Source organism: Cygnus olor, chromosome 11 (genome assembly GCF_009769625.2).
Source record: "Cygnus olor isolate bCygOlo1 chromosome 11, bCygOlo1.pri.v2, whole genome shotgun sequence".
Classification (NCBI taxonomy): domain Eukaryota; kingdom Metazoa; phylum Chordata; class Aves; order Anseriformes; family Anatidae; genus Cygnus; species Cygnus olor.
The window spans coordinates 15,776,446-15,788,671 of record NC_049179.1 but is presented as its reverse complement, the minus strand read 5'-3'; the positions used below and the strand labels follow the sequence as shown (position 1 = coordinate 15,788,671).

Below are 12,226 nucleotides of genomic sequence, written 5' to 3'. Positions count from 1 at the left end.
CCCCATGGAATGTCATTATTAATTATAATTTACCTTTCATATTAATCACATGATCTTCATAAAGCAATCAGTCATCCCACATACCACAGTCATAAAAGGATCACATCTTATCTTGCCCTGATGAATCAGTGCTCAGTACATTTTAGGTTTCCCATAATCATCTGGCGAAAGCATTCTTTCAAGCCCTTTATTTTAGATTAATAATGGACATCAGGACCCCATAAGAGAAATAAAGGGAGAGCCAATTCTCCAGCAAATGGAATGATCCCAGAAAAAGAAGTCTGCCCTTAGCGGGGACGGTTACAGAAAAAGCAGTGCAGAGACAACACCTCACTGCTCATTACACATCATGCCACCCATCCAAAAAAAAAGGTATAACATACAAGTTTGGCCCCATTAGAGCATCCTGCTGTGCCCATGTTATCACAGATACTTCCCCAGAACATAAATTCACAGGCTGACATATAGAGCTGATCAATGGGTTGGCAGGGGGTTGGGAAGGCTGGTGGCACACATTTAGTGAGATGATGTCCAAGAGAGGCTCCAGGAGATGGTGGGCTGATCAGATCCACCACCAAGTAGAGCTTTACCCAAGCCTTGACAATTTGGAAAGAAGGTAAAGGATGAAGGAGCTGGAGCATCGTGAGGTGCGTGGCTTTCTGGTTCCACTTTGTTAGCTTTAGAAAATGAAAATCTAGTATAAAAGCCAAAGTGTGACAATGAGGTGACACTCAGGAGCTGCTTGCTCGGCTCCAAAAGCAAACAGCCACTGAAAGCCAGGCCTCAGCAAGGCTGTACCTGTGGTTTGCAGACAACAGTAGGCTTTATTCTCTGGGGACCAAGCAGGGCACGGAGCCTTTGACCTGGAGGTCACTGGTTCAAAACGCAGACAGATTTTGTGAGCGATCAGAAGTGGGCAGCGCCCGATGGCTGCTTGCTTCTTCAAGTGAAAGACAGGGGAAAGGCCCGCTCCAGCTGCCCGCAGCCCGACAGCTGCCTCTCAGCACTCAGCAGCAAGATTGCCAGGGCTGCCCCGTGGCCTTGGAGAGAACAAATCCTACAGGGAGAACAAATCCTACAGTCCAAGGAGAGGCACGCATGGGTCACCAGCGCAACCGCAGCCACAAAATGCTTCACCCAAACCAGCTTAATATCTACAGTAAGAGACCAAAGGGCAATGTTATAATCCTAAATGAAGTATAATCCAGGGAAAGGCCCCATCCAGGCAACGTGGAGCAGCACTGGGAACATGGTCCCAGCCTTGACAGCTCCTAAGCCTTCATCCTTCATCATCAGATTGGTTCCTCCAGCATTGGCTGAAATGGGAGATGTAAGGTGCTGGCTATGTCCTGGGAGCCTGGCTACCCCTTCATCACCACAAATCTGGAGCTTCTCGCAATAACCGTAAATATCTACAGCTCATTTATTCAGAAACCCAAAGAAGAAAGGAAAACCCTTGCTGCTCTCCCACCTCCTTCAGAAAAAGGCATGGACAATCAGGAGTATCTGTCAGTAAGGCCAGCAACAAATGGCTCTTGTGGCTCTGAACACACATACTTTGGCAACTCTGGAGTGTTTGGGGAATATATTACTCCACAGCAGGCTCGCCCCTATTTGTTTACCCAGCAAGCACACTTAATAAGGAGCCTGCTCAGGTGGCCATGGTTATAGCGCAGTGCTGCTCTGTCGAGCAACCAGGCTGGGTTATGTTGTTGATCATCAATTATTGGGGGGGGGGGGGGGGAGAAAAAGCAGGCTTAAATTAAAAGCAAACCCAGAGTTTATTAGGCACGTAGTAAACCAGGCATAAAGACGAAGACACTCAGCTCCTCCTACCCTAGAGCAAGGCTCTCCTGCTCGTTCCTGGTGCTGCTCTCCATCGGCAGGCAGCTGCGCCTTTCTGCTCCGTGCCCACAGCATCCGGGCAGCCCATGGCACCCCAAAACTGCAGCCACTCAGGGAGGATGAGGCACTGATGTTCCCGTGTAGTTAAATGAGGGCAGCAGTTGTGGGGACTGGAGTGGCAGGACACATGAGGGGTACTGACACAAAGAGGAAGGCATGGGGAGATGAAAAAAAGGAGACAGAAGAGGAGAATGGAGTACAAAAGGAGAAATGTGAAGAGGTGTAGTTGGGTAAGAGAGGAGGAATGGGGAAATATGGGAAGAGGACAAAGCTGGGGACACAGCTGGAGATACAGGCTTGGAAGAGCATCTCCATGCCCAGGGGAAGAGCTTGCCATGGGTCAGCACACCAGAGCAGGAAACCCCGTAAGGGACCGAGCCCATCAAGGACCTCATGTCAAAACAGAGGGGCAGCAAGAAGCTAAGGAGCAGAGGAGAAGGAACAAGCAGCACGGAGGAACATCAGAAAGACAATGTTATGTGCTGACCTTCACCTCGCTGAAGGAGCAGCATCACAACAGTGGCACCGAGTTTGCAGACACTGCACAGATGTTACAGCATCCCAAACACAGGGCATGTGGGGTTTGACCAGTCAAAAACACGAGTACTTGGCTGTACATTGTGCAGCATAAAGTGTGCTAGCGAAGCTCTGACCTCTCCCTGGGTAACAACTCAGATTCATTTGCTTGAAAAATTTATCAAGCACTTTTTGCCATCCTTGATGCTGCCTTCAAGATTCCTTGACTTCAGAGACTTAGTTTGGGTTAGCCAAACTCTGGGGAGAATCCTGCAAGCATACAGACCCAGTCTCTACAGCCTCAGTCAAGTGGACCTCATCCCATTTCCATGCCCATTCCAGTGGCCTACCAGCCAAACAAATTTGCCACCACCACATATGTTTTCAGCATACGCAGGTGCAGCACAGGAAAGAGACTGGTAATCAAAAATAAAACTTAAAAATCAAACTATTTTTGTCCAAAACCTTCCAAGAGGAGGCTCTGCAGAGCTCTTTGGGCACACCCAGGTCTTTCACAAGCAGCCAGTCCAGCAAGGACATCTGGCTGATGAACAACTCAGGTCACCTCTGGCCAACCCTCACAGCGAGGGAAGCCACTGACTCAAATCCGGGTTTCCTGACTGCTCTCCCCACCCATCCAAGGAACCCAGCCACTTTGTCATCCCTCTGGAGCTCTCTTGTACTCAGATCAAGCCTCCCACCCTGTTTTCCAGACCAAACTGGTCTCTTCCTGGCTTCTTCCAACGATAAGAAAAAAAAAAAAAATATATATATATATATATATATATATATATATATACATATATATATTCTTCAGCAGAAGTCCCAATATCCTAAAATTTGAAATCAAATTTGCCTGCCTCAGAAGAGGACCCTCAGTCTCTGTAGACCTCATGCAAGATCTTTGCTGTCAAACCCCAAGAGAAGCTGCAGAAATCCTCATTTCAATAGAATGCCATTCTCAGGCATCACCTTTTCCTAGGACTAAGGGGGGAAATACGGAGCAAAACCACAGGCAGATTTTTGCCTCTCAGCTGCCAGGTGTGAAGGGTTTAAAGGGAAGGATTTACACAACTGCCTTGCCAGACCAAGCTCAGATAAGACATATGCAAGATCCCTGTACCTCAGTTTCCCTGCTTGCTTTAATTGACGGATGGAAAAGCTGTTGACTAATTAATCTCGCCTGTAAATGAGCTGCACTCCCAGCATAAGGAGGCTCCGGAACTGAAGGTGGGGTATTAACCCAGAACAAAGGCAAACTGACAGTAAGTCAGATAAGACAGAGCTGACTCCATTGTTTCTCATGGAGTCTCTTACTTGCAAAATAACCGTAATTCACTGCACGTGTTAAGCTTGGAGGGGCCACTTTCCTCCTAGATACAGTCATGCAACTGCCTCATGCCCTGCCCATAAACGAGTGGCAGTAGAGACAAATTTGAACTGGAATTTAATGAATCTGGCTAATTCATTATTTGAAAGACTCTTATAATGTTTTTCAGTTTTATTTCATCTCTTTTTTTTTTTTTTCCTCTGAGCCAGGAGCACCAGATGGCCAATACCAGTCTCATTGCTAGGTACTAATCAGCCACTTCCATATGATATTTGCCATGAAGAATTAATACAATTAGGTCAGGATGTAAAGACATCGTATTATTCATGGCAATAAGCCCAGATTACTTTTTATTCCTCCTGCAACTGCCTGCAGCCTGAGTGAGGTCAGCATCCAGGTCCCTCTTCATTGCAGTAAGCTGAGCTGCTCCACATCTCGTTGCACAGCATTTCTCTTTGCAGCCCTGATCCCTGTTCCCTTTCCAGAAATTCAGTCAATCTCAGCTTCAGAAAGAAACCTTCCTGAGAGCTCTCCAAGTGCACGCTTAACAAAAGGATGATGCCCTTATAATATCTCTCAGCTTTATATATATATTATTTTTTAAAGTTTCATTTTCCTTTCTTTTTCAGTCACTAAAAAGGATGCAAGCAATGTGAATTGAGAGCTGGTGACAAAGCTGGGCAGCCAGCACAGGAGGGAGGAGGACTACCGCCATTTTCTTATACACCCCATCACGGTGCTGCTTCCTGACTGCTCACCCAGAAGGAATTAAACAGTGACTTCATTATTAAATCATTGTGGGGTCTTGCCTTCCTTTTATTTTTATTTAAGTCACTGAAATATAAGCAATTCATCCCATGGCAGAGGCTAGCCTGATAGGATGTAGGTTTGCCTGGGAAGGACATTTCCTATCTGCTCCCTTCTCAGCACTTGCTCCCAGTTCTCACCCACACTGGATTTCATTTACTTTAGTCCTTTTTCCTCAAAGTCTAAGGCTGTGAGCATAGATGGGACTGTCCAGTAGCATATGGCAGATCAAGGCTTAATTCTTCTGTCCAATAAATACATGAGACTTGCTTTTGGCCAAGTTGATTTTTTTCCCCCGTGCCATAGTCTCCCTGTCTATCAAAAGCTCCAGCCAAAATCACAAGCATTCACTGTGGCAGCGAATGGGGAGGCAACTGTGGAGCAGAAAGCTCCCAGGCTGCAGAACAAAGCCAGCCTGGACAGCTGAGGTGCCACAACAAGCAGCCAGTCCCACGCAGGGATGCCTGGCCGTCCCCAGAGCTCCTTCCCATGCCAGGCTCCACTGCCCCTCACTGCAACCAGCATCCCGGCGGGGCTACCCGCAAGGCAAACCCTCTCCTGCATCCTACATGACAGCTCAGCTCTGCTTCCTCTGGCTACTTACAATTCAAGACATCTGTGTTTGCTCCGTGACCCCTAACGAAGGGTTGTTTTCCCTGGAAAGGCTCCATCACTGCCTCTTTCCTGGTGCCTACCATGTGTCCATTGATTTCCCCCCCCCCCCGGAAGATCTGCATGCTGCTATTTCCAGCACCCTCCCCATGTGCTAGAGGCAATTCATACTTTGGGACACATGGCAAGGGCTGCAGAAGTATTTCCTGTTGTTGCAAGGAGCAGCTTTTCTCACTAACAAAAATACATTACCATGCTTCAAAGACCCGCACTGCGACATGGCTGGATGTCCCCTTGCATGGAAGGGTTATTCTTTCCTCTAAAATCTTACCAACTGATATCACCTCTCCCAGCCTGAACCCCACTCTCACCCTTCTGGAATCACATTTGGGTAGAGAAGTAGGATGCCAGGGACACCTGAAATCCAGCAGGAGAATATTGTGGGAATGGCAGGAGATTCCCCATGCACAGCATGGTGCCCTAGGCAGAGAACAATCAAAAACAATTTTTTTATTCCTTCATTGACAACACACAAAGTGAACAAAGTACTAAGAGACAAAAAGCTTAGCACGTGGGTTACCCCATTTATCTCAATACAATTTCTAAGGCAAAATATATTCTTTATTACTGCACTTTTCTTACATGAGGGAACATGACCCATCTCTGGGTGGAAGACTACCCAAATTTCTCTGGACATGGACCTAACCCCCCAAACAGCTCAGCCAGCCTTCATAGCCAGTCCCACCTCCTACTGTCATACAAGGTAGGGAAGGCACAGCCCCTCTTAGGACGGCCAGCCCTCACTCCTGCAGCTGAACACCCCTTCATTTTTCTCCTGTATGACAGCAGGATGACTGAATTGTCATCTCGTCACCTCCTGGTGGCAGGACACCAAGGGACACTAACTCACTGACCGGGCCCAACCTCCTGAACTAACGTCCTTCACGTTCACATAAATCCTTTCTCACTCTTCCATTCCACTTTGTGACCCCAAGGGGGGATTAAAAAACACAAGGCCAAAGCGTTCCTTGTTATTGATACTATTATGGTATGGTAGGGGAGATGAAAAGGCACAGGTAGGAATGGGGGCTCAGTGGAGCAGGCAGGTTTGGTGGGTAGGAGTAGAGCTTGCAGGGCCGAGCAGCTCAGGGAGGACAGGGACCGATGAACCAGGGGTGGGACTGAAGCCTGCCAACCCTCACTGCCTGGCAGGGGAGGTTTGTTCCCTTCCTATCCCTTTGGCCCTGCGCTGACATTCCTCACCGCTGACAGCGGGGAGGTGCTGGGCTGGGGCTCCGCACAGGGCCAGATCCCCAAAGCGGCACGTGTGCGTGGGGAGGGAGGGCTTTGTAGGCCGACAGCCTCAGGTGTGAGCGCTGACTGCAGACATTCCTGCGGAGCAGGGGCAAGAGATTTGTTACCTGGAGAGGGCTGACGCCTGATGAGTGATGTCTTCATTGAGCTGTCCAAGTGGGGGTTGCTCTGCCTGCAGGCAGCTTCTGCTTCACCAGGGCCGGGAGCCCACACGCTCCTAAGAGGCTCTGTAAGGTCCTTAGGATGTCTGTGAAAGAGGTGGGGGAAGAATTTGATTGGGAAAGGGTGCCTTCCCTGTTCCCATATCAGCTGGGTGCTGCTGGGGGTTCACAGCAGGCGCTCGGCCTCCCGCCTGCTTGCACACTCCCAGCACGGGGCCTGCAGGAACGTGTTCCCCCTAACGAGCTCATGTCACTAATTTGGCAGCCTGCCCGCCTCAGGGGAGCGCCACAGCTCTGGAGAGCAGTGGGACACATGGAGTTTTCAGTGCTCACCTGATTTCCAGACCTTTTTTTTCCCCATGGAGCTGTGTTCCTTCACACAGAGAATGCTTGGCTAATGACGATAAGCCTTGTTTTCTGTGGAACTCCTCAAAGACAACTTACAAAAAGCAGAAGGAGGTTTATTGGGAGAGAATATTTGGGTACGTTGTGGAAAGGAGCAGGAGACTGAAGCTCATCCCACCACCCAGGACAGCCAGGCTCCTACATTTCATACCACTTGTACTGTCAGATGGTCCTGTGACTTCTGAAAGTGAGCATGTTACTCCGTGCTTCACTCCTGTTATCTTTAAATTCAGAATTCAGGCTGGCTCATTACTACTGCATTGCAGAGTGAGCGCACACGGTTTAATTTATTAGAGTCCATAAAATACTTCACACTGCAGTGTGGGAGTCTTCTGCAGCCCAGACCTCACTGCTCACTGCCTCCTTCTGCTGCCAGAGCACACGCATCACTTCTTAGTCTTCACCAGACCACAGCAATTGCCACCATGGGCCAAAGCAGGGCACTATGAGGGCAGGCTGAAGACTGGATGAGAATCAGATAAATAATATACATTACCTGACACTGGGAGGAACCAGAGAGGGCCTCATGCTCCTCAAATGGATTCCAGCTACAGGCTTGATCAAGTCCCATGTCTATTCCAGCAAATACATCTCCACCTGATGCGATCCCCTCAGCAACCAGAGGACCCCTGGGACTCACACAACTCACCCCAGGCCATCTCGAGGGGTTAAAAGGCTCCACAGACAGCCCATTGCTCTTCCTTTTATCCCCATCATGCCCAGCAGACAAAAGGAGATCTGGAGGAGGTGGGGAGAGGGTTAAACTTGAGGGAGGCAGGGAAAGAGGCTGGCGGTGGCTTTTAGCACAGCCAGCAAAGAGGCTGGCTGCCTGCCTCCAGGGACTATTAAGGGACTATGGTGACTTTCATCTCCAGGTCACCAGTTCAAATCTGGTCTAAGGCAGGGACAACAAAGGTATTATGTGAAATTAATTGCCAGTCTCAAGTCCAATTCCTAGTACATGTGTGTCCACCTCAGTAAAACTTGAAGCAGCCAAAGGCCACTCGAGCACAGGAGCAGAGCAGCAAAGAGCGACGAAGCTCCTGCCTCATCCCCAGACGGAAACCTGCCTTTGGCAAAGCTCAGCATGAGCAAGCAGCACTTGTTGTCCTGCTCTCTCCCTTTCCAGAGGTATTCATCTCACACCACATACGCTTTTGTAGAGAAATAATTTCAAGATGTGTCTCAGATTCACATACCCTAGATCAATAATTCAGAGTAAGAAGTAATCCCTAATGGGATGCTGGAATTCTGCTTTCCAGAAGAAAAATAGCTGAGATAACAGGATGGAGTTAGACGGGGAGATGTAGAGGACAAGGGCAGTCTTTTGGTTCTGATTTTGCACAGCCAGCAGCATAGCAGCCCCTGACCCATATGTGCAGACTGAAGACCCCACTCACTGCTTTGAGCCATAACAGGGCAACACTGCTTCAGGCTCTCATGGGGGAACATCAGTGCTCTCACTTCAGTTTTCTCTCATTTCAATTTCCGATTGAATAAAAACACTTGAGAGAAATCCAGGTGTTTAAAAAATAAAGTTAAACATCAAAATATTTTTAAACTAATTTTCATGGAAAACTGCCTGAGCTGCTTTAACAGAGCAGGAAACTACTGGACACAAACAAGAGGGTCCACAGCAAACTGGAGAAAAAAAAAAAAGCCCAAATAGCAGACCTCACCCTTTGGGCACCAGATGGTACCTCCATACCACCACATGGGTCAAGGGAAAAAAACATGAGCCTGCCTTAGTTGTTCCTGAGGCATCTTTAGGGCTGCCAGAAAGCAGTGGTTCTGATACAAAAGGACTTTTTGTAGTCTTCCTGGACAGAATGCTCCCAGACAAGGGCCAAGCAACAACTTCAAGAGCTCACAGCTTTTATTTTCCACCTTTAAACTGGGCCACCCAGGGCTCTGGCCAGGATCCTTGCTGGTGCAGGCGGTGGAAGGACTGCTCTCCAGCCTGGAGGATGGACTCATCCCCCACCACGCTCACCCACAACGAGCACCAGCTCCCTCACACTAACCAGAAGCATTACCTTGTTTAATTTCTCAGTCCAAAATGACAGCAGATGGTCTCAGCTGGGAAATGCTGCTTGCCCCTGGAGTTACAGCTGCATCTCTCCTCTCCCAATTAGAAGCAAATCTGCCTCCTGTCAGGCAGGGGTTCATTTTGCACATACAGCCCACCCCATATTGGCTTCCATTTAAAAATAAAAGATTGCCTTTTCTGAGCTGCTTATTGCTGCTTGCACTGACAATAATTCTGTGGAAATTGGTCGTTGCCACTGCTGATGACCATTAGCATGCTGACCTGCTTTGACTTTGCCATCAGCTTTGAATATCAAATCAGTGATTAATGACCCCCAGAAATGACCCTGCCAGGAGGATCCCTGTGTTTCTCCAGGAAGGTACTCTCTGAACTGGATCATTACAGGAGCTTGTCATTTGTCAGCAATTTAAAAGCTGATAAGTCAGCAGCACACGCTCAGGGATGAGACTCTGCTGGTTTCCTTGATGTGCCTGCTGTACTTTGCTTTTTTCACCAGCAGAGGCACATACAATTAGCATGGTTATGGCCCATCTTGTTTGGTTAACAGCATCTGAGAGAATACTGTGAGAAGAATAACTCCTTGCTTGCCCCCTTCTTATCCTTTTTTTTTCCCAGAGCATCTATTATTTACAGCCTAAGGCTGTGACTCAAAACATTTCTTGCCACAGTTATAGCTCAAAGACATGACAAAAAGCAGCGTGGAGTCTAATAAAAACTCATTTTTCCAGTTCCAAAAATGGTGACTAATTCTAATAATAAAGCATCTGTGTTGCCTCTGACTTCCTAGGCACTGAAGCGTAAAACCAGGTTCTATACACACCAACAGATGATCCAGATCAGACTTGTCACTGACCGGTCCAACACACAAAGCCAGCACAAACGATTGTGACATTACATCCTCAGAGGCATGCTGCTGGGCAAGGCAGGCCTTTGGTCTGCCCAGCTACCTTAGCTGCTCTTAGAAAAATAAAGCCTTAACAGTGCAACAAAGGCCAGACCAGAAAAGAGCATCAGAGGCAATATATCCACCTAACAAAAATATCCAGTCAGCCCTTTGATACTTTTACAAGGGTTTCCTAAAAAGCTCCCTGGAGTTGCATCAAGACCAAGTGCTACAGAGAGCAGGTGAGCCATGCTTGGAGGCTGCCTTCACATCTGCAAGTGCTTTATGGTCCTGGTGAGAAAAAGAGAAAGGAAGAGGGGGATCCTCTGTAACAAGATTGTTACCCACACCTGGCACCGCAGCAAGGCTGTATAATGCCTGCTGCATGCCTTCCTCCCACAGGAAAGGAAAACTTTGGGTGGGGACGACTGAAAGGGCTCTGGCTGGGACACTGAAGATACAAGCTCTCAACAGAGTTGGGAGCCATGGATCAATTTGGCAAACAAAGGAAAACGACCAGGATTTTTAGCAAAATGAACAGCAAAGCCTCACCAGTAGATGCACTTGCATGGCTGGAGACTTGATTTATCTGGCAGAGAAGAGGCTAAATTTACATTTGTTGGACTGTGTTTGGTGCATGACTTCTCTGTGACTCAGTTTCCTTTTTACTTGCAAAGGGTTGACTCTGACGGACTCAAGGACAAGCAGAAGACCAACCCTATTTCCTTTGGTCCCATCTATCGCTACCATGAGCACGAGCTGTAACAACCAGGCTCCAGGAGGAGGGAAGCCACCTCATTTTGAGCCAGACCCACCACCCACACCAGCATCACCAGCGTGCTCAGAGCCCACAGAAGGAAGCTGCTCTCCCGCTGACCCCATTTCTCCATGCAATGCTGACCCAGAGCCCCATGCTTCACACAGCAGCAGTCCCAGAGCCATCCCAAGCTCAGACAGACATCCTCACCCTAACGTACTGATGAACTGCATCTACGACAGCACCTTCCCTACCTCCTGCAGTTTCCCCAGCCAGCACCACTCACTGTGGGAGCAGCACAGCAGAAGCAGAGGTGGATCTCCAGCTGCTCCTTGCCAGCAGCTGAACCAGGTGGCACCTGCCAGCAAACCCTGTCAAGACCCCTTTTCCTACCTGCACCGGACAGCTTCCCTCCATGCTGAGGATATTTCTTCTAAGCAGTTTTGTGTGCTCCACTGCAGGCCCATTCCCCACCCCTCACAGGGCTATCTTTTGTTTTTCAATCCTTCCACTTGCTTTGCAGCACATTTCTAAATCATAACAGGGAAAAAAATAATCAATAACTAAAACCTTCCCCCCTTTTAAACAACATCTATTTCCTTTTCCAGCCTCCTCCATGAGGAACAAGCACCCTCCAAGGGCCCAACCAGAGCTTCTTCTCAATTAGGGTAATTGTCACCCAGCTGAGCCTGTCTCCCAATTGGGACCCATTAACACTCAATTAGGACAACCCCAGGCACTGCCATCCTCCCTGGTAGAGCTCTTCTGTCTATGTGCATGGGCCTGAACACAAAACCCTCTCAAGGCGGTGCAGAATTGCCCTGTAGTTGGCCATCCATGGGATGTCTGGAAAGGCATGGACGATGATAATGAGTGTAACGAGCAGGCTGTGTTCTCAGCACATAGCTGCTCTCCTAGAGCCTGAGTGATGCAGTCAGCCTTGTCCCCATGTCCCCTCCCATTTTCTGAGGAAAAGGCAGAGATCTGGAAAGTGTCACCATGCAGAGCTAGCTTGTTCTTGGTGACATCAGGCTGGGGAGCAGTCCCTGGTGCCTTCTGCTATCTGCTAAGTCCGATATCTCACTGACTGAGATAACAGCACCTTGATTTCTCATGGCCCAAAGTGGACTGAAATCACCTTTTCAAGGGCTTTTTTTGTTGTATGTAATCGTAAAGGTCAGAAAGCAAACGATAGCAACCCAGCGCACAGGAAACAAAAGTTCTTGATAATATTCCTTAACCTTGTGCTTTCTTTAAAGTCTTGATACACTCCGGCTGGCTGTTTGAAGCTGATGTGTTGAAACACCTTCACACGGCCCATCGAGGCAGGGAGCTGAACTGGTTGTCCTCTGTGTCCTCTCCTCCACTGCTTCCAGAGCAGCCTCCTCCATCCACGGGCACCTTCGAGGATGCAGCCCCTGTTCAGCCACATAACCCCAGGGAGAGGAGAAATCAGCCCTCTCCCCACTTGAAGCTGTCAGCATTT

General features: G+C 48.5%; 1 long non-coding RNA gene across 2 annotated transcripts in view; it reads right to left on the bottom strand.

Moving 5' to 3' along the window:
* LOC121076146 overlaps positions 1 to 12,225 on the bottom strand; it is a 32,102-nt gene extending 19,877 nt beyond the window's left edge. Inside the window, exons 1-2 of one of the 2 annotated variants that reach the window (XR_005823357.1) lie at positions 6,979 to 8,622; positions 6,592 to 6,731 (exon numbers count right to left, since the gene is read on the bottom strand). This is a non-coding gene — a long non-coding RNA (uncharacterized LOC121076146). Of the gene's footprint in view, positions 1 to 6,591; positions 6,732 to 6,978; positions 8,623 to 11,133 lie in introns of those variants that run through there. The other variant, XR_005823356.1, reaches the window with a different exon arrangement.
* Between the last annotated feature and the right edge of the window lies 1 nt (position 12,226).